General features: G+C 41.6%; 1 protein-coding gene across 3 annotated transcripts in view; it reads right to left on the bottom strand.

Annotated features, from left to right (window-relative positions):
* Positions 1-26,216, bottom strand: part of PLXNB1 (plexin B1) — a 152,999-nt gene extending 126,783 nt beyond the window's left edge. For all 3 annotated transcript variants that reach the window (XM_073644782.1, XM_073644781.1, XM_073644784.1), the window contains exon 1: positions 25,740-26,216. The gene's annotated coding sequence lies outside the window, so the exon portion shown is untranslated. The remainder of the gene's footprint in view (positions 1-25,739) is intronic.
* Between the last annotated feature and the right edge of the window lie 273 nt (positions 26,217-26,489).

The raw sequence follows: 26,489 nt of genomic DNA, 5'->3' as shown, positions 1-26,489 counted from the left end.
ATACATGCCATAATTTATAACAAGGAGAAAAATGGAGCCTTCAATAGCTTAGAACGATTATTCAAATTTTATTACATATAAAGATTAAAATCAGTAAGAAGAAACATACCATATAACATTTATGCACAAAAAAAGTGATCAACACAGACCTCAAGCTGTGAGTAGCCAGTGGCGCCAATTACAATGTGGTATCAAGAATAGTGACTATGCCACAAGGGCATTCCTATACGTAGTACATACTGATAGTATCTAATGAGTCCATAAGTTAAACCCTGAGCCAAAGGGAAGGTATAGTACCTAGTACATCTTGGTAGTTATCAATAGGTTCAAGGGAGAATACATATTAAATAATTGGACTCATGAACATACCCAGCAGTTGGAGATGGACGCCAATGGGACCGTCAACGTGGTGAGGAGACTCCCCACGTCCCCTACGCACGTTTCGCTTGTATAAATGACCGCTACATCATGGGGGAATATGAAAAGTGCGTAATCTTCTCACCAGGTTGACGGTCCCATTGGCGTCCATCTCCAACTGCTGGGTATGTTCATGAGTCCAATTATTTAATATGTATTCTCGCTTGAGCCTATTGATAACTACCAAGATGTACTAGGTACTATACCTTCCCTTTGGCTCAGGGTTTAACTTATAGACTCATTAGATACTATTAGTATGTACTACGTATAGGAATGCCCTTGTGGCATAGTCACTATTCATGAAACCACATTGTAATTGGCGCCACTGGCTACTCACAGCTTGAGGTCTGTGTTGATCACTTTTTTTGCGCATAAATGTTATATGGTATGTTTCTTGTTACTGATTTTAATCTTTATATGTAATAAAATTTGAATAATCGTTCTAAGCTATTGAAGGCTCCATTTTTCTCCTTGTTATAAAAAATGTAAGAGCCGTGTCTTCATCACTAGTGAAATGTTCCTCGATTTGAAGACCTCGTCCAGTGACTTCATTGTTGATTTGCCTATAGCTATTCTCCTATTGACTTCCGGTGTCGTCGCTGCATCTTGAGTGATCATTGATTTGAGTAGACTGAAGTCCTTTACAACTTCCAGTTCATCGCCGTCCATCTCAAATGAGTCGTACCTGGTAGTAGTCAATATCTTTGTCTTCTCTGTGTTGAGTAGGAGTCTCATGTTGGAGCTTTCCATCTTGACTCTCCATAATAAGTCCTTCATTCCATCTACGCTTGTTACGATCAATGTTGTATATTTTGTGTATTTAAGATTGGTGATGATTCGTCCACCAATTTTAATTCCTTCTTCTTTTTTGGCAAGTCCAGCCTCCCTGAAAATAACTTCTGCATATAAATTGAACAGAAATGGTGACAGGATGCAATCTAGTCTGACGCCTCGCTCTACTTTGAACCATGCCGTGTCGTGGTCGGACTGTTGCTTCTTGGTCGATGTAAAGCTTCCTAATCAGATGGTTCGGCACACCCATACCCTTCATGGTCTTCTAAAGTTTCCGGTGATCAACATAGTCGAAGGTTTTGCTGTAGTCAATGAAGCAAAGTTAGAATAACTAATAATAAAAAACCCTAACTCTAAGGAACCAATAGCAGTCTTGAATTATAGTATTATAAATGTAAGAGTCTGAGCCCACCTTTACTTTACTGAGTAAAGTACTGGGTACTTTAGTGAGTTAATCAGACCCTGCAGTTAGGGGTTGTAGTAGAATAAAAGACGGCTCCTATTCTGATCCACTGGAGAATCCAAAGCCAAAAATAGTAAATCAATATTAAAAGTATGAAAAAAGGTAAAAGGTTCCCCCTCTACGGTGCGTAAAAGTGCTCAAATTATATTTTTCATTCTTGTCTTCATAAGGGGAATTAAGGAACACTTATTAAACGCGTCATTCTGAAACCATAAACCAAAAACAAAAATGGGAACAGACATGAAAGCGACCACAACAAGCCCGCCGAAAATAATGTCCTTGTGGCAAGTGCGAATACTTTACCAATTCCTTTATTCTAGGACTTTATTGCATGAATCACGAGGATTCCCCGGGTCTTGAAACAAGATCAATAAATTACAAATATTACTTAAAAAGGGCAAATATTTTAAAAGCAACTCAAATAATCCATGACTGAACTGTATTCTCAGGCAGAAACCTCTTCGGGGGAGTGGGGATGATCTTACAAGGTCAGGAGCTAGAGGTCTGATTGGCCAATTTTCCTGGGTTTCCATTTGTGTATGTAACAGACAAGGGGGCTAAAAACAAGAGGAGATTAATCAAGCATACGCTCCAAAGCTACATATTTAAAGACCCCCAAAAAATAAAAAATGTTAATTGCTTTTACACTAAAGCCCCATCAGACACTTTGAGTCAGGAAGACATAAAGCCAATTTGCAATGTATCATGTGAAATGGAAGTGCATTAGTCTATGTGGGAAAACACTGTAATTACGTAGATACAGTGGAGCCTCCGGAGGTTCATTCTCACATTACATTTGTGGTAAATGCAGTTAATGGTATAGTCAGAGGACTATTGGGGGTTATATTAGCTAAATGTACTCCCAAGGCTGAGAAGTGGGAGATATAATGCAATGGTCAATCCAGACAGAAGAGGCCCCTGGGCAAGAACAGTATATGGGCCCTTTGCAGCCCAATAGCTCCTCATAATGCACAATGCCACCTGCTTTGGAGGTGGACCTCCGCTGCTTTTGGGCCCATGTGCTGCTGTACAGGTTACACCAATGGTGTGTCCGCCCCTAGGTCAGTCGAAATGTTAATCTGTTGAACTGGTCAAGTTTCCCCAAAGTGTTCCAATATTTCTGATTGTAGGCTGGCTAAAGGGGTTTGCAGCCATCAAGCATTCCTGATGGGTGTGCATGTGGGAAAAGGGAAAGAAGCTGGTAGATACAGGTGCCTCTCACAAAATTAGAATATCATCAAAAAGTTCATTTATTTCAATTCTTCAATACAAAAAGTGAAACTCCTATATTATATAGCGTCATTACAAACAGAGTGATCTATTTCACGTGTTTATTTCTGTTAATGTTGATGGTTGAAATCGGTAAGTTGAATCAACTTTTCTCTAATGTTTATTGTTCACTGTGGACAATTTCTTTTTAATGATGTCAAAGTGGCCACCTGATGTTGGGAGGACTAGGGAAAATTTGGAACCTGGCAACAAGTATTCGCTTTCCTGCAGCGCCTCCACAGGTGATGTAAAGCATTACAGAATTCCTATTGAAGTCAATGTGCGGTCCATGTAATGTATGAACATGCTAGGTCCCTCAAAGTTAGAGACACTCTTTGTAACAGCTTATAGATTAAGGTCCTGAAAGGAGGACCCTTTCTCTATTGATCCAAAAATTCTTAACACCTTGGAGTTTGAGACAGCTTTTATCTTTGTGGTGGCCACTATGACAGAAACCTCTCTGTGATCATATCGAGAGTAGAAGACAAAGAAGAATTTCCTGAAAGCAAATGAACCTCAACATGGAGGAACCCTGAACATCTGCTTTAATAGAGTTCATGGGGCAGACGCTATTTTAGGTTCCCCCCTTCCTTTGGAGGTGACTCTAGTTAAGCTGTTCCCATGGCTGATAACACTACAGATTGCACTAATGGCTGATATTTTTAAATAACGGCTCATTAAACAATATTTAAATTTACTCCCGGTGTAGACAAAGGATTTTGTGATACTAATCATGTGTGATGACTTGGCATCGATTTACTGAGATCAGCATCTTGATGATGCTCGCTGTGCTCATGAGGAGCCTTCAGTGGCTTCTCCTACGACTTGGGAATTTGACAATCTCATGAATATTCCCATATACAAAAGAGAAGGAAATGTAAAAATGTCACACAAGTGGACAAAAGTCTCCTGAAGAAGCATACGATTACAAAGCTACCTGCCACCAAATTAGGACAGTGTATAGAGAGTCTACTAATGGGTCTTATCCCAAGGGTGGGTGGAGATGGAATTGGCAGAATTGAGGGGTACATGGATGGGAAGGAAGAGCTAGTTTTGCTAGAGATGCCCATGAGTGTGTTTCTTAATCTCTAGACGTGTAGCACCCATCGGAAGACCTCCATTTTTATTAGGGCAGTCAATGCTTAGTGTAGGCTCCAGTAATGAAGACATCTCTAACCTCCTGTTCTGTTGGCGAGGTGGGATTTGTGATGCATCATTCTTCTTCTGCACTTCTAGAACTAGGAGATCTCCAGGCGAGGAAGACCCCAAAATTTCACACTGATCATAGACATTCAAAAGTTATCAGTAATTATATGACAACTATCATGGAAGAAGTTACATAATCTATGAAAGTAAACTCTCCTTCAAAAAGGAAAAGAAACCTATAGGTTGCACTAGAGACAGTTTACTTTTTCCTGGAGGAGAGCTAATTTGCATGCATTATTCCTCTGGAGCATTGTTTGAGAGACTCCAAACACCAACTGGATCTCCACTACCCTCCCATACTTAATGTTAGCTGAACCCACCGATTTCAGCGTGGACGAGTGGACCATGTAATGTAACAACACCCCATCCTTTCTTCCTCCAGGAGATAAGTCGCTGATGGAGGTAAGTGACTCTCCCCATAAAAAAACACATAAAACCGATGAGGTGGTGGACCCAGGAAATCATGGGTAGAACAAGAGAACTCCATGCATGGATCCAAACCTACGTGCAACAGTGTTAACCACTGAGCCACCATTCTGCCTAGGAACATCAGAGATGAGGAACCATGATACCAGAGACACTTCATGGTCCTAATGTCACCAATAAGAGTTCTAGTGGGCTGCCTTGTTTTCCCATTTGCCCCCGATCTTCTAATCTATCATACTATTACTGTCACACTGACTCACACCCTTCAATGGTGCATGACCTTGGACTATCATGGTCAATCCCACAAAATTATTTTATTAAAAAAAAAACTTGCCTTGCCCATCGGCTTTTTACGGCACATCCTCTGGCCAGTTAATGTTCTGCAGACCCAATGGTTTATGATAACGTTAGTAAATAACTAAGCGCATTAAATCAAATTAAATAACTAAGCGCATTAAATCACATACTCATATAACAGTTTGCCCCCGGAGGAGCATTGCCAGGGAGTGAAACATGAAGATATCAGGCAGACAGTGAGACATGGAGATATCGGACAGTCAGAAGGTTCATTTTAGATTCCAGTCTGTGGTCTCGGCTGTAAACCTATAAAAATGTATCCGAGGCCGTTTGCTTGAACAAAGCTCTGCCGGGCTCCCAGGAGCTGTATGACACAAGCAGGGGGAAAAAAAAAAAGGCTTTTATCGGCAAATTGGTCTCTTTTACCGCAACTCCGCTGTGCATTACTGCTCCACAGCGAATATTTAAAGGGGGCCTCCTCACCCCACCTCCACACCTCTGTCCTCTGTAGACCACAGGATGCATTTTACATGTCCCTCTCCACTCACAAACCTAAATGTCTATTATTTCGACCTCTTTTGTGCGCAGACAAAACCTTTTGTGCGAGTTGATCCTGCGCTCGGCTCATCATTTATCGGTTAATTTTGCAGCTGTCAATGACATTTCAGCCGCTGCTTGTTCTAGACGGTTCTGGAAAGAGGTGACTGCAAATATTCACCGGTCACTGGAGCTTTCTGGTGGCTGCAGGAAGCAGCCCAGGTCCCATATATCGCAGCGTTACGGCTTTAGCCACCTTCACGAGGAAAGAAGCAATTTTGCATATAGTCTTCGTTAAAAATTTATTGCATGTTTTATGCTAATTTATGCTTCTCCATGGTAACAGACAACAAACAAAGCCCCATATTCCCTCCCCATACTTATATATTACCAGAAAGTAGGGGACTGATGGAAAGAAGTAGGACTGCAGGATCAGGGTTTGTTTGCAGGGTGTCTGTTACCATGGGGACACATAGGTTTGCATAGAAGCTGTAACACAAAACAAAACAAAAAAAAAATACATTTTTAGCTAACACTTTTTTTTTTTTTTTTTTTTAAGCAAAGTTGCTTTATTTTTTCTTTAAAATGCACCGGAGCAATTAAATGGCTTTATAAAAAGGTGGAAGTGACTTTTAATTTTACAGTTTTGAATGTGAGCCAATTAATTCTGACCATATTAATTAGCCAAGTTTGCAATCATGGTCCAACATTTAGCAAAGAAACAGCGCCACTTCTGTCCATAGGCTGTGTCTGGTATTGCAGCTCAGCCCCATAATTACCACATTTATTATGCTTAGCTTATATAACACCACAATATTTCATAGACATTATCACTATGTTCCCAATGTCTTTGGAGTGTGGGAGGAAACGCACACAAATACGAGAAGAAAAAAAAAACCTGCAGTGTTGTCCTTGGTGGGATTTGAACCCAGACCCCAGTGCTGCAAAGCAACAGTGCTAACCACTGAGCCACCGTGTGCTAACCACTGAGCCACCATGCTTTGTACTGACCCTACTCTCGACATATTTGTTTTAGCAAATTCATGCATTCCTCATGAAATACCAATCCTAGAGCAAACTTTGCTTAAAACTTGTGCAGTCCCTTTGTTATCCCTCCTGGAATAGGAACAATCTGGCACTAGGGTGTTAGTGGTCCCTTTATCAACAGGGTATATGTTTTAGGGTCCGTCCATACAAACAAGGACTAATGAGTGCAGCTTTACCACAAACTCTGTACTCATTCACTCCCACAGCTGGTCGTGATCTAGGTTTACATGACACACATTGGAACTTTACCCCACACTATCCAACTACGATTTAAGGGTTTTTCTACCCAAAACATAGAACCTATATATAGGACACATAAACTAAATATAATATAAAATATAACATTTATTAGTGATAATTTTAAAAATACATAATAAAAATAAAAAGAATAGGGAAAGGAATCACAAAAAAGAAAAAAGGAGGTTCACAAAGGAAAGTATCAATAATGCCAAGAGAAGACATGCACAAAATAAATACATCAACCAATATACCACATGAAATGTTAAAGTGTTATGTATGCAAGTAATAAAGTGAGATAGTGATAAAGTGCAAGTGCTGGTATACTTCTCACAATACTAGATGTATATCAAGATAACATAAAAGTGGGAATGATAAATAGGAATAAGGCATGTGTTACATATTGAGGCTGGTACTGACCCGTGAGACCTGGATCCAACGCGCGTTTCGCCGGAGCTTATCCTTTATCACTATCTCACTTTATTACTTGCATACATAACACTTTAACATTTCATGTGGTATATTGGTTGATGTATTTATTTTGGTAATGTCTTCTCTTGGCATTATTGATACTTTCCTGAACCTCCTTTTTTCTTTTTTGTGATTCCTTTCCCTATTCTTTTTATTTTTATTATGTATTTTTAAAATTATCACTAATAAATGTTATATTTTATATTATATTTAGTTTATGTGTCCTATATATAGGTTCTATGGTTAAAATTGACACATTAACATTTAAAATCCTTTTCCATACTTTTTCTAATTCTACCCAAAACATGTAACATTGTTCTTATTAATTATGTGCCTTTTTTTTTTTATTCTGTAAGATTAAAGGCTAAGCTTTAACTACTTTACTTTGGTGCTGGAGAACATCCCCTTTTTTTTGACTATTGAGAACAATCCAACCAGTGTTTAAAAAAAAAAAATTAGAATGCCAGTCTATGTACAGACATCTTATTAATAAGGGGTATTGTAACACACAGCTGTAAATTAATAATACATTTCCAGGAGGAATAACAGAGGAACAACAAAATGCATAGTTTAAAAAAAAAAAAAAAAAAAAAAGATGCTCCCAAATTGCTGTTACATAGGGAATAAAGTCACTTAATACAACAGACATGTCAGGAGAGCTGGGGGTCCTTAGACAAGCCCATGTTTTGGCAGAATAGTCGGCCCATATAGAAACGGTATTGGAGATATCCCCATGTGAAGTAGATCGTTCGCCTCTAGGGTCTACTTTTAAGGACTGATTCGCAAGTAATCTATTAGTGATATGTCTGGGGGGGTATAATGAACAGTAACGTTTACTGTGCAATATGGTCGATATAGATGGAAGGTGGCGGACGGAGTATTAGTCATATAAATATGCCATTGATTAGTTGTTGCAAAAGTTATTAAAAACACCTGATGGAAACCCGTAAGTACAGGGTGACAATAACTGACCCTACACATACAGTTCCCACTTATAGGAATATTTCTACAATTCTTTCATAGGAAGAATGTTTCCATTTATGTTCCAGAATCTATTTTCAAATAATGTAAACATTCAAAAAAAAGATACAAAAAGAGTTTCATAATGTAACAAGCAAAGTGCCCCCCATCTACACATCCTAAACTCACCGCGCTCCTCCTCCCTCCTCCCCCACCAGCCAATATTTCTACTTGGCCACATATTCTTTGGCTCCCAGCCCTCCCCCAATTCCCTGCCTCCCCCCACCTCTTCTGTCAAACAGATGGTAGCAGCACAGCCTCCCACTGGAAGGTGCGAGAGGGCTTGATGGCTGCTTTCAAGGGGAACAAAGCGGAAAAAAGGTGAACAAGAGTCACGCAGGCCAGCTCTGATGCTTCCTCCAAAAGATCTTAAAGGAGCAGGAAACTAAATGTCCGCAGATAATTAAAAAAGCAGCAATCAAAGACGAGCCGCTATTATAATTCAGCTTTCATGAAGTTGTCAAAAGTGGAAATATGCCATAAAAGTAGTCAGCAAAACTTTTTGCAGCACTAAAAAGGCTGAGAACAGGGAATATTAAATTACATTTAAAGGGGCTAGAGAAACAAGGATTTTTCTTTTTCCGAAAACTGCACCACACTGGTCTACAGGTTGCTAGTGGTATTGCAGCATTTAAAGGGGTATCCCAGCCTCACCTACTGGATAGGTGGTAACTGTTAAATCGGTTAGGATTACAATGTTGGTACCTCCACCTATCATCAATACAGGTGTCCCTGTTCTCGCCTGGCTGAGGGTTTGAGTGGTGCAGCAGGTGCCCCACCACTCTATTTAAAGGGGTTCTCCACTCAATTGTTACATTTGGAGCAAGGCTGCTAAAACAATAAAAAAAAAGATATACTCACCCATGAACTCAGCACCATTGTTCTCCACCGCATTAGAACAATGACGTCACTGATCACTATTGACATGACCACTGCAGATGATCAGCAGACAGGTAATTGGTGACATCATCACTTCCAACCAAGCAGAGAGAGCGCTGGAGAGGCAGTGCTGTAGATGGGAGCCAAGTCTAGAGGAGAATTTATCTTTTTTTTTTTTTTTTTATTGTTTTACCACCCTGGCTCCCCACTTGCAAATTTTAACAAATTGAGTAGAGAACCCCTTTAAGTCAATAACATTGAAGATAATCAAAATTAGCCAAGTGCTGCAGTATTTTTCTAACCTTTGACAACTCCTAACTGCACAGAACCTGCAGACATCAGGGATCTCTATCACAGAGTATTATTGGGTCACTCCCAAATGAGAAGGGTCCAGTTTAAGGGGGAACTCATAAAATATAGTCATAAGGAAGTCTTTTTAAACTTTGATTTACCTGCATTCTGTTTGTTAGGTAGTAAATTAACTTTCTGCCTCGGCCTACTTCCTGCCAGTGAGTGACTACCCTGCAACCCCAGCTGCTTTGGAATCCAAGTAGACACCCATGGAGGGCATGGGGAGGATGAGGACTGTCAGGAAAAACTCTCTTCTACTAGAAGTTTTCTCTAACTTTAGATAACCTCCGCGAGTAGAAGGGAAGTCAAACTTATAACCGCACTTCATTTTTTATTTGCATTGCTATATTTTAATAAAATGTAGATTCGTCTCTAATACATATTCATCCCGTCTGGAAGATGCCAGCTCTGCAGTTTATAGGAGTTGCGTGGTATGTGCCTGGGAGTCGGTCTAGGAATGCATATCCAGGGATATTATTTGATGTGTCAGAGGGCTGACATCGGGGGGCTTCTTCGTTTATTACAGCTAATACAGCAAACACGTCAAATTTTTTTTAATTGGTAGGCATGGGAGGATGGATGCCAATCTGCAGTGACTCATCTCGCCAGTCCCAACCGCATCTACTATACCAACAGACTGAAAATACTCTTTTTTAGAGGAGAAACTTAATTGGTAAGGCAAAGAACGCTAAATTGTTCCAAAAGTGTTGTTTGCCCTTGGGGACATTTTTTTTTTACGTACGGTAAATGCAGGTATTTGAGGCTAAAAAAAATAATTTTTGCAATTGGGTTTCATTAAAATTTTTGCATCATTTGGCTTTTACTGACTGTTTCTAAGTGCATTCAACTTTGCTCAGAAAATGACAGAGAAGAGTTACAAACTCCCTGTGGTAAGGTCAGAATGAGCTCACTGACGGATTTCCAGTTAACCCATCCTGCAGGCAGCAATAGATCATACAATACAGAGACTATAGAAGGCAAAATGGTGAACAATTTTTAATGAAAAAAAAAAAAATAGATAATTTTAGCTCCAATTACATGCAGGTAAGTAAAAAAAAATGTCCCCTTTAAAGGTGAAATTAGTTTAATTCGCCATCGCCACCTGAAGTCATAAAATGTCAAAAAAGTATAAATTTATAAAGCTGCAGAACGAATAAATTTTTTTTTTTATGTACAAAACTAGTTTAAACAAAAGTTTTAGGAAAAGATTTTTCCCTCACTATAATAAGGACGGCAGAACTACATAGTGTTAAATTAAATTGTAATTACACTTTTTTCAAAATTTTACAGGGGTAAATCTGCATAAAAAGTTGAGCAACTTTATAACTGACTTTGTACAACTTTTAATATATTTCACACTGAGTTCTCTATTTATATCCATAGAATTATTATTATTTTTTTTTAATTCTACAATTCGTCCCTGGAGACAAACAGCAGCTTAGCTCCGCCCACCTTACAGTCACGTGACCTAAAAATACCGCTCTCCGGTTCTCACAATGCCCCGACATGATTATAATTCTACCTACATGATATTCCTATGGTACTGTTAGGTTGGGTCAGAATTGGCTGTCTGAATGAGGCCTGAATGGGTTATCTTTTAAAGACAACTCGTATTTTAAGTAGAAACCAGCCATGCTAATCCCCCTGGATCAGTGGTGATCGCTGGAGACAGCTCCGTCTGGCTGTACACTCCCCCTACAGCGGCCACTACTGGAGACCAGAATTATTACATGCCAGTTATAAAAATGAACATCCAACCTAGTAATACATGGATGGTCTGGATCTACCATGTTTTGGCACGTAAAGGGGGTCCTAGACAGGGACCGTCTTCATGAGGCAACCAATCAGGTCGCAGCTTTTCTTTCGTGAATATAATAGCTGGAATCTGGTTGGTTGCTATGGGCAACACCTCAATATCCACCATTTTGTAATCAGTAATGAGCTTTGTAAATACTATGGTGGCATGATAGATTAATGTATAGAAAATAATAGAAATATTCTCCGTAGATTCCGGAAAAAAAAAAAAATCAATTATGACCCGTGTAGGTCAGGCAATTTATCTCTTTCTTTTTCCATGTCACCATTGATTTCCATGGGTCGCTGAGGTATAAATTGAACATTGTGCATCTAATATTATAAGAGACGGACGGACAAGGGCCCAGACCCCAAGCCGTACTGTATCTATAAAATACAGAGTCGCACTTCGATTGTCAGATAATGCTGAGATTTGTATTATTGCTGTCCATAGCAACCAATCACAGTGCAGCTTTCATTTTATATTCTGTCCTTTAATAAGGAAAGCTGTGCTGTGATTGGTTGCTATGGGTAACAAACAATTTTTAGCTTTTAGAAAGATTTATAAATCTACCCCTTTATGTGGTAGTGATGGACGACCTTAGTCTCACCAAGTTAATTACCCCTGTAATTGTGTCACAAGCTGTGGTGTAACTTATGGACGCCATTTTTCTGGGGCCCTTTTATCAGGGTTTGAACCTAAAAGACGTATGTGAATATGTAAAGCATCCACTGCTCGGATTATGACATCTCCACCCCCGAATTCTGAGCAGACCCAAAATACAATCATATGGGAAAAAAAGGGGGAAGGGACACGACAAGGTCATGAATATAATATAGTAGGCAGGGATGTAACTATGATAGATGCAGGGGTTAAAATCGCACCCGGGCCCCGGAGCCTAAGGGGCCCAAAAGGTGCCTTTGGCCCATATGAAAAGACCATTACTATTAAAGACTTGCAATAATTGGGGGTCCCGTTGGAGCTTTTGCATTGGGGATCCACAAGCTTCAAGTTACGCCCCTGATAGTAGGTGATGGATACCATTGCAACTCATTTCCAATTATTATCCCAATACATCTAAAATAAAAAATTGTGCAAATTTGCATATTCGAAGAACAATATCTTATTTTGTGTCTACAGCTCATAGGCATACTCATGTGTAGCTATGGTAACAGTCAGCAAAACAAGGCTAGTTTAGTCTGACCCTGCAGTCTTCCATTTGCCCACCTGATTATTCTTGCTGCTCAACCGAATGTAAGAATAGAAAAGATGACAGATAGAAATTTATGGGTTGTTACCATGGAGACGCATAAGTCTGCATAGGAGCTGTAGATGCAAAATTATTTTTAATTGAAAAAAAAAAGGTTGCAAACGTACATTTATGCCTTAAAAATTTAACTCGGAGGTGAGAGGAACAAAAAATTGCAAATACACATATATATATATATATATATATATATAAAATACCCCAAAAAAATCATCAGCTAAGCTGTAAACTCTGCGGATGTCCTTGAGCCGGAGATTTCTGCCTCTCTTGCATTCCAAGCGGATTATTTCATGCATTATACAACCGGACTAGCAGTGTTTTTTCTTTGTTATGTAAGGTGTGACATGGATCTCCTGAATTAGTACCCCCAGTTCTCGCCTGCTCAGCATTAGCCGCCGCTGGACGTCACTGGACGGCCCTTAATGGAGCGGCGTTTAATCATTAGACGTTCCAAGGCCGAAAAAGACAAAGAGCGCTACAGCCCAATGCAATGATAGATTAGGAGAGGCCAGATGTGAGAGTCCACAGGCGGAAACCTGCTGACAAATAGCGTTAAAATCAACAGAGAGGCCTTCAAGAGATTAGGAGAAGTGTAAAGCAAGGACTGACCTTCTGGATGGTTCTCTGCCCTTGGGGTCAGATGGATCTAACAAGCCACACAATGATTATGTCACCTGAGATAAAGTGCATCATACAAGGATTTGCAGTAGTGTCCGTCCATAGACATTTAGTGGCCAACTCAAGGATGACTGGTCACATGGACCTTACGACTAGTCTCATGGACCTTCATAGAATGTTAGAGCTGGAGGGGACCTCCAGGGTCCTCGTGTCCAACCCCCTGCTCAATGCAGGATCCACTAAACCATCTCAGACAGATGTCTGTCCAGCCTCTGAAGTCTTCCAGTGAAGGAGAACTCACCACCTCTCGTGGTCGCCTGTTCCACTCATTGATCTCCTCACTGTCAAAAAGTTTTTTCTAATATCTAATCTGTATCTTCTCCCATTCAGTTTCATCCCATTGCTTCTAGTCTTTCTTTGTGCAAATGAGAATAAGAATGATCCCTCCACAATGTGACAGCCCTTCCTTCGTATAGGAATGGAACATTGAGAACCATGGACGCAGCAAACATATATATAAAAAAAAAAAAATCAACATAACCGCTCTTCTTGAGCAAGTTTATGCCAAATCCCAACCCATTGGACTGAGGAATGGTGTGACCCTCCAACTGGTTATCCATTGATTTATCAACAATGATACTGAACATACGACCCGTGAAGAATGGAAAACTAGATCTTGGAGGTAGAAGTGTGACTGGTGAGTGAGTCACCAGGGCGCCAAAAAGCCACTTTTCTAGATGAGGTATTTAGATGTAGGGTGATGGCAGAGCATGGAACCTTTGGGTAAAGGGATACCTGGCTACAGCTCACTCTTTTCCCAGATACCATCTTCTGGCAAGATCATGAAACCATCAAGAACCCATCTAATATCAATTTAAAGGCATAAAACAATAGTACAAAAGCTGTAGTCACCAATTTATCTAGTGTAAGACGGTAAATAGAAGACAGGAGTGGCGGGGAGGAGGGAGATGCAACTGCAGCTTCTTTATCAGAATGAGTCTGCATGCTAGAAAGTAGTGCAAGTTTTTCTAAAACTCCTGATGAGCAAATTTAATATACAGATTTTTTATAATCCATCATCATTGGCTAAAGCAACATGTAAAGTTAATGGTCGGGAGCCCTACGATATGGAGAATAGCCCATTGACTTTATCGTAAAAGGTAACATTTGCTGTGTACACGATTTATTTTCACAAAGTTATTGCTTTGCTTTAGGCTTTTAGCATCAGTTAAACGTTTCTAATTCACCCCTAACAATCGCACTACAGAAAGCATCTCATTTCTGGCAGTTCTCCATTGAGGTCAAGTGTTTACAAGCTTCACTTGGGGTCTGGTTGCATCTATAACCGGCAGTAATTTCCTCTTGTAGCTTGAGAATAAGGCGACATAGCCAAATACTACAGATTCTTTTCTTTTTGCTCATCATTGTAGCAGTTGTATAATTCTGTACATAGTCCTCTAATTGTCTATTTTTGCAACTAGATTTTTTTCTGGGAAAGTTGAGTGAAAACTAATATGGCTGCCTTGACATCTGGATCTGCCCGAAGCTTCCAGGACTCCTAAACAACTTAGCTGCTTATTTTTGGATTAATAAAGAAAAACCCCGGCAAACAGAGTGGGTTGTGCTCTGGCGGACCAGCGCAAATAAAACGAAATACCAAAAAAAAAAAATGTCCCTGGATTTGCTTTTCTTCCTGTTGTGCAATGCAGACAGGAACTCACACATTCAGCATGAGCGATAATTTACAAGACCCCAGGCAATGGAGGGGTTTAATGGTGCCCAAATATTGACATGACACTGGCAGTGATGTGTGAAATGAGACTTGGGAGCTAAAAGTAGCTTGTGCAAGCAAAGAATGAGGACTGCACCTTTCCTGTCGACTTAGCTGTTCATTTCCTGGGAATCTACAAATCCAAGGCATGGCTGAGACAGTTATAAATCTTTAAGAACCTACTATGGATAGAAGACCAATATCATTCCAGAAGAGCAAGACCTGTGCAACACCAGCAAAGACGCAAACCCCAGCAAAGACGCAAGACCTACCGAACCCCAGCAAAGACGCAAGACCTAAAGTAGCATACCCCAGCAAAGACACAAGACCTACCAAACCCCAGCAAAGGCGCAAGACCTACCAAACCCCAGCAAAGACGCAAGACCTACCAAACCCCAGCAAAGACGCAAGACCTACCAAACCCCAGCAAAGACGCAAGACCTACCAAACCCCAGCAAAGACGCAAGACCTACCAAACCCCAGCAAAGACGCAAGACCTACCAAACCCCAACAAAGACGCAAGACCTACCAAACCCCAGCAAAGACGCAAGACCTACCAAACCCCAGCAAAGACGCAAGACCTACCAAACCCCAGCAAAGACGCAAGACCTACCAAACCCCAGCAAAGACGCAAGACCTACCAAACCCCAGCAAAGACGCAAGACCTACCAAACCCCAGCAAAGACGCAAGACCTACCAAACCCCAGCAAAGACGCAAGACCTACCAAACCCCAGCAAAGCCGCAAGACCTACCAAACTCCAGCAAAGCCGCAAGACCTACCAAACCCCAGCAAAGAAAAAAGACCTAAAGTAGCATACCCTAGCAAAGACGCAAGACCTAAAGTAGCATACCCTAGCAAAGACGCAAGACCTAAAGTAGCATACCCCAGCAAAGACACAAGACCTACCAAACACTAGCAAAGACGCAAGACCTACCAAACCCTAGCAAAGACGCAAGACCTACCAAACCCTAGCAAAGACGCAAGACCTACCAAACCCCAGCAAAGACGCAAGACCTACCAAACCCCAGCAAAGACGCAAGACCTACCAAACCCCAGCAAAGACGCAAGACCTGCTGTAGCATACCCTAGCAAAGACGCAAGACCTACCAAACCCCCTCAAAGACGCAAGACCTACCAAACCCCCTCAAAGACGCAAGACCTACCAAACCCCAGCAAAGACGCAAGACCTACCAAACCCCAGCAAAGACGCAAGACCTACCAAACCCCAGCAAAGACGCAAGACCTGCTGTAGCATACCCTAGCAAAGATGCAAGACCTACCAAACCCCAGCAAAGACGCAAGACCTACCAAACACTAGCAAAGACGCAAGACCTACCAAACCCCAGCAAAGACGCAAGACCTACAAAACCCCAGCAAAGACGCAAGACCTACCAAAGCCCAGCAAAGACGCAAGACCTACCAAACCCCAGCAAAGACGCAAGACCTACTAAACCCCAGCAAAGACGCAAGACCTGCTGTAGCATACCCTAGCAAAGACGCAAGACCTACCAAACCCCAGCAAAGACGCAAGACCTACCAAACCCCAGCAAAGACGCAAGACCTGCTGTAGCATACCCTAGCAAAGACGCAAGACCTAAAGTAGCATACCCCAGCAAAGACACAAGACCTACCAAACACTAGCAAAGACGCAATACCTACCAAACCCCAGCAAAGACGCAAGACCTACCAAACCCCAGCAAAGACGCAAGACCTACCAAACCCCAACAAAGACGCAAGACCTACCAAACCCCAGCAAAGACGCAAGACCTGCTGTAGCATACCCTAGCAAAGACGCAAGACCTAAAGTAGCATACCCCAGCAAAGACACAACACCTACCAAACACTAGCAAAGACGCAAGACCTACCAAACCCCAGCAAAGACGCAAGACCTACAAAACCCCAAAGACGCAAGACCTACAAAACCCCAGCAAAGACGCAAGACCTACCAAACCCCAGCAAAGACGCAAGACCTACCAAACCCCAGCAAAGACGCAAGACCTACTGTAGCATACCCTAGCAAAGATGCAAGACCTACTGTAGCATACCCTAGCAAAGACGCAAGACCTACTGTAGCATACCCTAGCAAAGACGCAAGACCTACTGTAGCATACCCTAGCAAAGACGCAAGACCTACTGTAGCATACCCTAGCAAAGACGCAAGACCTACTGTAGCATACCCTAGCAAAGATGCAAGACCTATCAAACTCTTGTAGAGAGGAGAGACCTACAAAAACTTGCCAGGGATGCAAAAGAGAAAGATGCCTAACTATTTATTTCTACCTGCTTAGGACAATTGGAATTGGCAAGGCCCATCATCAAAAATTTGAATTCTATGATATTTTTTTTTTTGTTAAACCAATTTTGGCCACTCTACTGACATGGTCAGATCCAAATCCTCAAGCCACATGGTCCCCCATCAAACTCCTACCAAGGAGATTATAAAAAAGATAAGTCCAGGTTCTGAAAGTTGTGAACAGAACTTTGTCTTTCCACATTGATCAAAGAGCACGTCCTACTCTCAACTACTCAATGAACCAACAAAAAACATTATACATTAGACAAAGATATGCCAAAATATTGGGTTTTTAATAACCACCGCTTCTAACATTTTAGAAAGTTTTTACCTTCTAGGAGTGGTCATTTCATTAATGGAGTCAGGTGCTTCCACCCTGCACCTGGCAAAACTCTTCTCACGCTGCCATTTATTTACTCTGTGAACAGACGAAAGAATACAGCCAAGCTCTTACTCATGCAATAAGTATACTGTAGAGTGTACTGCAACTATATGACGTAATAAGATGTCTCAAGAAGACATCAGAGGCAAAAACTTGAAACAAAAACTGTTAACATGCTGCCTCCTGAGGTTCACCTATTGTCATTGTAGAAAGGCCACCTAGATATATTGGCCATAATCCTACTTCTTTAGTATGTTTCCCGTGACCACTACCCTATAACTCTCTTGCAGCCAGCTCCATGTAGCCAAAATGAAATGGGAGTCCTTTGAAGAAAGCATGCCACCATAACATTATAGGAGGAGCACCTGTTTAAAGACCCTCAGCTGTGCTTCAGGTTAATTGCAGGAAGGAATGTGACCTCCAACTGAAGAGAAGTGCTGGGCATATTTTGGATTCTTACCAAGAAAATGGACACCCGGGGTTTGTTTTAGCAGAGCTGCTCGCCATGACTTATGACTTGTGTGTGCACAGAATGATCATTACTCAAGCCGAGGAGGCAAGTCGTAGGACAGAAGCTCTACAAATGGCTTTCATCCCATCCTAAATTCAGAAGTCTGCGGACACTAAATCACTGCTCTTTGGGGGAAGAGGTGATGTAAGTAAAAATTAATGTAACAAGAAGAACCAACTTGTGTTGTCTTATCAAATTTAAAGGACTTGTAAATGTGATGCAACATGAAATTAGCATTTGGGGATTATACTACCAATGCTCACCCCATTGAGTCTCCTCATTGGGGCTGAATTGCAATACCGGCCATAGCCTATAGACAAGAGTGGTGGTGTTTTGGGGAGAAAGAAAAAAACACTTTAACAATCTCAGTCAACCCTTTAACCACATTTTCCGGCAAATCCCGAGAACTGTGCTTGGGAGAACTTCTAAAGAAAAAAAATCAACTTAGTGCAATCAGAATACGTAGAGCTACAGCGACTAGACACCTTAGATAGCGGACAACCCAATGTACTTTGAGCTCTTACTTCTATCTCCCATCGACGCTCAGATGAGTGTGCTTGTGTTCTCAATGGATATAGGAGAATAAACCACTGCCAAATAACACTGGTGACTTATCTCCAGTAAGAGCAAGCGATCGGACACATTACAATCCAACATGCCCGATCTGGTGGCTCAGTGGTTAGCACTGTTGCTTTGTAGCGCTGGGGTCCTGCGTTCAATTACCAACAAGGACAACACTGCAAGGAGTTTGTATGTTCTCCCCATGGGTTTCCTCCAGATTCTCCTTTATTTTCTCACACTCCTAAGGCATACTGATAGGAAATGTAGATTTCGAGCCCCAATGGGGACAGGATCATGATTATAAAAGTACTGTGGAATATGATGGCGCTGTATAAGCAAAGCATAATAATAATAATCATCATCATCTTTACTCTCCCACCCCATCAGCAGATGTTAAAGGGAACCCTCATACATATTAGATGATTGGAGGGTTTGGCCAATATTTATCTAATGTGCATGGCACCTACAGACTCTAGAAATGTGGGTGCCAACTGCAGTAGAAACTTAAATGGCAGCCATGCTAGTAATGGCCAGTTTTCACAGTACCAAGTAGTAAGAAATAGCTGGACAGAAGAGGGCATCTTCAAGAGGGCTATCAGAGGTTGAGGCCAGCCCCTGAGGAAGCTCAATGAAATCTATACTGCAAGGAGTTTGTTTTTTATTCCCGTGTTTTCGAGGGTTTCCTCCAGGTTCTCCGGTTTCTCCCCCCACACTTCAAAGACAGTGATGATGTCTGTAAACCGCCGTGGAATTAATGGCGCTATGAACTAAAATAAATAAATTAAATAAAAATACCACTAACAAGTCTCATGGTACACCGGGGGGCCCTGTTACAAATTTTGCATTAGGGCAAAGGGCCATCAAGTGACATTTCTGGTTAAGGACTGTTTTTTTTCTCCATATATACAACACGCTGTAATAAATTGGAAAAAATTACTTAAAAAGCACATGCTGGACAATACTGATAAACGTTGCACTTTTACAAGGGTCAGAGGGGCGGAGCATGACACAAGAATCTTAATTCCTGTGCTCCGCCCCTCTGACCCTTGTAAAAGTGGAAGCCACAAAATATGGAACTAATGGATTCAACATAAGAAATCCTCTCTCCCCACAGAATGGAAAAGATTTTGGTCTGTGCATTTACCATTGCTCTCTGTGGAGACCATTCCATCAATATAAGTCTACATAATTTCAGAACCACACATAAAATATGCATCATGGATTGTTCCAGTGCTATTCGCTTGTATGCAAACTGCATATGGAAGGAGACATGCAATATCCATGTGAACTAATTGCAATGCAGCCATGCATAGGTAATTTGGATGTGTTTGGATTCACATGACTGGTCTGGTAACCCTGCCTACAGAAACACTCACCCCCACCACAGCACCATGTGAGCAACTGCTGCACACTGCCATAATATGGGAGGGAGCCATAGCTTGGTCTTTTACCATTGCACATTACTTCTATATGCAGAAAAGTTTCAAAAACTTTAAAATCACATAACAGTAGACATTTCATCTCATATGCAAAGAAGAAGGAATATAAAAGGAGATAAAATCTATTGCATATAGTATTGCTACACAGGTTCTTCCACCTATTTTTTTTATTCTATCAATCAATTAAGATTGAGGAACGCAAGAAGAATGCCCACTTCACAGCCACCACTTTATCTCCTATCCATGCATCGATGTGGCTGATATCAGCATCCAGAGATATATATAAATAAATATGTCACTTCTGCATTATTTTAGCTGCAAAGTTTAGGTTTTCGTGTCCTTTAAATAAGGAGAAAGGTTGAACTTGATAGACCTAAGTTTTTATCCAACCTATATGTAAATAAAGCAGGCACTCTTAACTTTACCCACTGCAAAAACAAAAAAAACTAATTATATTATCATATACTCATGCACACATGTATATAGGATAAATTCTGATACATTTATCATTAGGGTCAAATTTGTTGCAATTGCCCTAAATGTATCAACATGGTTCTCACAACAAAAAAATTTGGTGCACTTTAGACTTTTCAGACTCTTTGGCATCTATGTCAATTTTTGTTACAAAAAAAAATGGTGCACTTTATAATTTTGCCAAATTTTACAACACAACGCTTTTCTAATAGTATAAAGCTCCACATTTGTAACAGTTTTTTGGCAAATCACTCCATGTATCGCTTCTTTACATGCAGCAGTTTTAGCAATTTTAGGTCACAGGCACATAAGTCTGGCGCGTGCCATGTTCTCCGTTCCTCAGCAGAATTCTTCTGCATGTTCATTAGTAATTCTCCTGCTCTACATGTTACAATTTTTCTCAAATATTAATCAATCGTCCGCCATAAGGGGCGACAGCTCCATCTTCAGCAGGTGCCAGTTATGACAAGTTGCGCCAAAGAAACACAGGTACTGCTGAAAATAAAAAAAGACCATGCCCAAGCTTTATTTTCCAGTTCAGTGCCACATCCAGGACTCCATCCCTCCCCAGCCTTTCCCCATGGAGGGTGGCAGATAAGGTATTCAGACAGCAGCTGTTCCTGAATAGATGATAAGCAAGTCCAGCACCCTCCCCCAACCCCCAGCTCATTCACCACCCCATAACAATGGGAACAAAGGAATCTCATGCCTCCTTCTCCAACCTACCATGATGGAGCATCTTTTTTTTCTTTTTAATGCAGACCGCCACTAGCACAACTCATTACCGAGTAGATTGGCATCTGTAAAAGCCATGTGGTTTGGCCGCAGGGCACCCCAGTGTTACTTGCCTGGCAATATCCGCAAGCGCCCGGTTAACTAGTCACAGTGTCTTATTAACCCCCAGTTACCTTGAAAGTGCTCACAGTTTTATTCAAATGTCTACACTCAACCCCTGCCATGACCTTCAAGCTTAGTAGACAATGCTCATCACAAATGCTGAGACCCAGCTGAGGAGATGGAATAGTAATGTGGAGAAGGGGGGGTTGCATTCGTCCTGCAAGAAGATGTCATAGGGATGACACAATGGGACATTCCAGAAGAGAAGGCACCACCAAAAAAAACTTCCATTGCGCCAAAGGGACAGCCTGTTGTTCATTCCTTAACTCTTTCCATCCACCCCGGCATTTCTAACTACAAGGTCCCTAGATTGTAGATCAATCATCAAAACATATCCTAGAAGGTTGAGGCTATGGTCAACCAAGTCTCACGAATGAAGGCTTTAGGCAGGGGTGGATTAGCTGAACATGGCAAGAAGGGCAATGATTAGCTCTTTCGGTTAATTATCATTACTTGGCTGGCAACGTTATGGTTTTAATTTTACACTTTTAGAAAACACGGCAGAAGATTTTATTGGTTGGGGGTCTGGGTGCTAAGACCTTCACCAATCACTAACACAAAGGGGCAACACAACACAACTCTCCTCTGTGACATGCTAAAAGTTTTTGAAAAGTGCAACTACTTTTAAATTTACCTGTCAGTTTGTGCCTGTTTTGAAAGAAAACTGAGCCTCCTCTACCCTCCCCTTCCCGCCACCAAAATGCAATTTACCCAAAAAGTTTTCACTTTGGTAAAAGTTGAAAAATAAGTCTGGTTTACACGGCTATCAGAGGTTAGATTTATTAAGCCTAGAGTATAAAAAATGGAGTAAATTTGGCACAAAACTACACCTGCAAAACTTCCCATTCTGAGTTAAGGACAGTCCAAATGTTTAAGAGGCGTGCATATTTTAATAAATTTGGTGCAATGTACTCCAAAAGATTTTTTTTTACTGGTGTAAGAAGCATGGTGTATGGTGGCTGTTTTCTCTGCTTCTTTAGGTTTCTTAAACTTCTGGTGTTTAGAATGGCCAGTTGAGGGGAGATCCTCTGATGAGCACGGGTTCGGACATGGCAATGGTCCAACTTAAAATAACCACATTTGGGAGCAACTTTGGAGCCAAACACTTGATCCTGTGGTCTATTTCTTAGGTGATGATTCACAAATATCATAACATTATAACAATATATCAGCCCTATATGTTCCTACCTCTGCTCTCCATTTCCCTATATTCTGTAGATCCATCACTCATGGTCTTGCTCTTCTAAGTGACCTTCAGATAGATCTACATAGAAGGCCAATGTTACAACATGACCTCTGTACACTACATCATAGTGATATATTATTCCATATTTCTCCCGGATCCGCAGACAAAGCCTTCATGCTAAGAGCTGGCCTCTATTATGCAAAAGGTTCATTACGTCTGTCATCTACAGGGGTTAAAATGAATTGTTTAGCTGTACATCAATAGTCTCCTTTCCACCACAACACACAAACAGCCTTATTGACAGCCCCCATTCCTCCGATTCGCTCTATGAATCAGGACAAAAAGTCATCCAAAATACTCCAGACCCTATTTTCTGCACCACAAAGTAAAGAAGAAAGGTACATTTCTCCAGATACAAATCGGAAAATGCAGCTTGATTTATAGGTCTTTCCAAAAATCCACAATTTATATCATAAATCCCAGCCCCCTCCCCTCTTATTACATTAAATAAAAGAAGAATTAAGTTACGATGACCAAGAAATCTAATGTTAAAGTAACTTGTTGGCAAATGTTGCTTACCCCAATGATGACTATGAATGATATCCCATGGGAACAGAAAGGGAGTCTCTCTTACAATAGGTGGCACCTCACCCAAAATGCCATATAACCAACACACAAACAAATCATTACACAACCTGGAAATAAGAAACTGATTCCACAATAAAAGTACTTTGCAAAGTTCTTGGATAAACTGCTGATCGTCAGGATGGATCCCGTCCAAATATGACTGGATCATACAAATCATAACCGCACATCACACGGATACAATTGTGTTGTTATACAATAATAGTAAATACCAAATAGAAGAAGATACATTTCTGTTACATTGTGTTACTTTGATACTGGAGTGAATTTGCAGCACTCAAAAGCTAAAAAACTTGGATTAGCTCCAATATCCACTCCTTGTTGCAAACACAAGGTGCCAGAAGCTGAGATATAAGAGCTGTTTGCAGAATTCTTACAGTGATATATTAGTGACTATAGTATGGGGCATGGGTTATACAAGAAGACATTGATTATGCTTATTTATATAGCCCCATCATAATCTGCAGCGCTTTACAGATATCATCACTGTCCCCATCGGGGCTCACAATTTACATTCCCTATCAGTATGTCTTTGGAGTGTGGGGGGAAACTGGAGAAAACCCATGCAAACACGGGAGAACATACAAACTCCTTGCAGATGTTGTCCTTGGTGGGATTTGAATCAAGGACCCCAGCGCTGCAAACTAACAGTGCTAACCACTGAGCCACTGTGTGCGAACCCCTGAGCCAGATATGTTCACATTAGCCTTGGGCGGTCATTTTTTCTTTCCCATTATCAGAACAGAATGGAAGTTCAAAAAGGGGATGTCACCTTACAGATCTCATTGACCATAATGGGGATCCATCAGGTTTCTGCTATGGTTCTGGTACATTTACTGGAAAAAAATTGCGCATTTGTTTAGGAAGGAATCTGCAACAAAGCCACCAACACAGATGACTTGGACCAAAGGATTGTCTCACAGCCAAATTCAGGGCAATGAAATGCCTGATTAAAAACCACAACTAAGGCCTCATCCTGACGTCAGTAATTTTTCTCATGCAAGAAAACTGACTGATTTTCAGCAGTGTTTTGGATTAGATTTTCGTTTAGTGTTTCAGTTTTTACCATGAAGCTACGTTCCCAAAATGAGTTTTTGGGGAGTTTTCTAAGCTGCGTATTTTTGAAAAAATGCAAGTAACCCATTTCACTTAATGGATGCAGAAAATCTGCAACATCAAAAACTCACCAAAAGCTCATTGTGGGCACACAGAAGTTTCATCAGTTTTTTCTTATGCAAAATACAAATAAAAAAGGACGTTTAAGAAGAGGCTTGAGAAACCTACAAGTGCTGTCCCATTTTTTTCATAAAGCCATAGACTTACATCGGCCAGACTGATCTGAGACTCCAATCAAAAATCGATCATGTTTCTGGGTTTTGGTGCCAACAACTTGATCCGGAAAAAAAAAACTCAAGACATGTGAATAGCCACATAAACGATAATGAGTAAGAATTCCATCAGTGAAAAAGAAGGATGAAACTTATTTGGGAAAAACGGATGTCTGAATGAGCCCTTACTATTCAGGAAAGGAAATCAGCTCCTCCTGCGTCAGCACCCTGACTAACAGCGCTCTATATCTCAGCTTCATAGACCAAAGTGAATGTGACATGGGGTGATACTGGTGTGAGCTGCAGTCAGGGGCTTAACTAATAGGTGCAGGGCTTGCATTTACACAAGGGCCCTTGAGGATAGGGGGCCCCATAGGAAAAGGCTAGTACTATAAAGATCTGTGATAGTTGGGTGCCCTGTTGGGGATTTCCATTGGGACCCCTGAGCTTAAAGTTACGCCACTGGTTGCAGTCACATCTGCATTTAAGGTGATATATATATATATACACACACATACACTCTCGAAGGAAGAGCTGTCTGCGCAATGATGGAATGCAACCTCTGGAAATCAGGGAGGTTCAGCTTGGGACAATGACTGATAACCATATTAATATCGCTATGGGATCTCATACATCACTACCGTCCGGGTCCTGTTCATTATCTTTTCACCAGACATTTCCTAATTTAATTTTTTCGCCCCCTCCTGGGACTTATTCTGAAAATTACAAAAAATTGCTGAACTGTTTCAAGCCCCTGATAAAACAAACAGAAGCACTGGCCCCCCAGGGACCATAGTGCCAGGCTGTGCATACACTTTACAGCAGATTAACCCTTTGCTCGCCTCCACAGTCCCTATGCAGGAGTCAGTCTGGGCAGTTTTCTTTGCATTGCCTCTATGGGGATGAGTACAGGGAGGTTTGTAAAATTGTGCAATGTGCACACACAGGTCACATGCGGTTTCCCATTAACCAGCACAAGCTGATGATTGTGCAGTGCAGCCCCCACTTCTCTGCACACTTGCTGGACCCTGCTGTGCTGTAGTGGGGGGCTGCAGTGACACCACATCTGTAACAAGGAGCTTTTCAGCAGTGAAGCAGGTAGGAAAATAAACCCTGAAGTCGCTGACAGCAGCTCAGTGCACTCAGCACTCCACTTACCTGAGTGCCAGCCTCTCCCTGTAGCTGGGGCTTTAGTAATCCATGGATGCCACTCACAATCCCACTAATCACAATGTAGGGTCCAGGGACCACTCTGGAGGTTTAACCCTTCACAAGCTGCAGGGTGCAGGGTTCTCAGGGTGCCTCCCCCTCTTGTGGCTGTGAGCAGGCTCCTCACATCTCCCCTTGGCCCCCGGAGTAGCTCTCCATGCTCCAGTCACTGGCTCTCTGTGCAGTTCTGCATTTTATGGGATTCTTTAATTCTTTAAGATTTCAAGGACTTTCCTCCTCTTGTGTTTTAATGCATCCCAGAGAGTTGCCGGCCCCGGTACAGAGTCCTGCGGGGGTCAGACCGAGCGCGGAGCGTCTCATCCCGTCCTCAGCACCACTCTGCACGGTCCCATGCTGCTCGGCCCCCTCCGGATTTCAATCTGCCTCCGAGCAGACGTCCCAAACTCAATGGACGGAATCCACGCCCCCAGACACGCCCCCTGCCGCAGCAGCCAGCGCTGGGAAATCTGCATAACCACGCCCAGATAATGTTCCCACAGTAGCCACGCCCCTTGAAAGCCCCAGATACACAGAGACCTGGGGAGACCAGGAGCAGCGTCACCTCCAACCGCACAGTCTGTACTGTAACATACTGACTTCCCACCTACAGGGCTGCCCATGCCCTGACCCTAGAGTAGTACAAAGGCAGTAATATAGTAGTTATAGTCTTGTACATCGGGGCAGTATTATAGTAGTTAT

Source organism: Phyllobates terribilis, unplaced genomic scaffold, assembly GCF_046119375.1.
Source record: "Phyllobates terribilis strain yellow unplaced genomic scaffold, ASM4611937v1 Scaffold_8__6_contigs__length_399053987, whole genome shotgun sequence".
Classification (NCBI taxonomy): Eukaryota; Metazoa; Chordata; class Amphibia; order Anura; family Dendrobatidae; genus Phyllobates; species Phyllobates terribilis.
The sequence above is the reverse complement of the archived record's forward strand: the minus strand, read 5'-3'. Positions and strand labels throughout refer to the sequence as shown.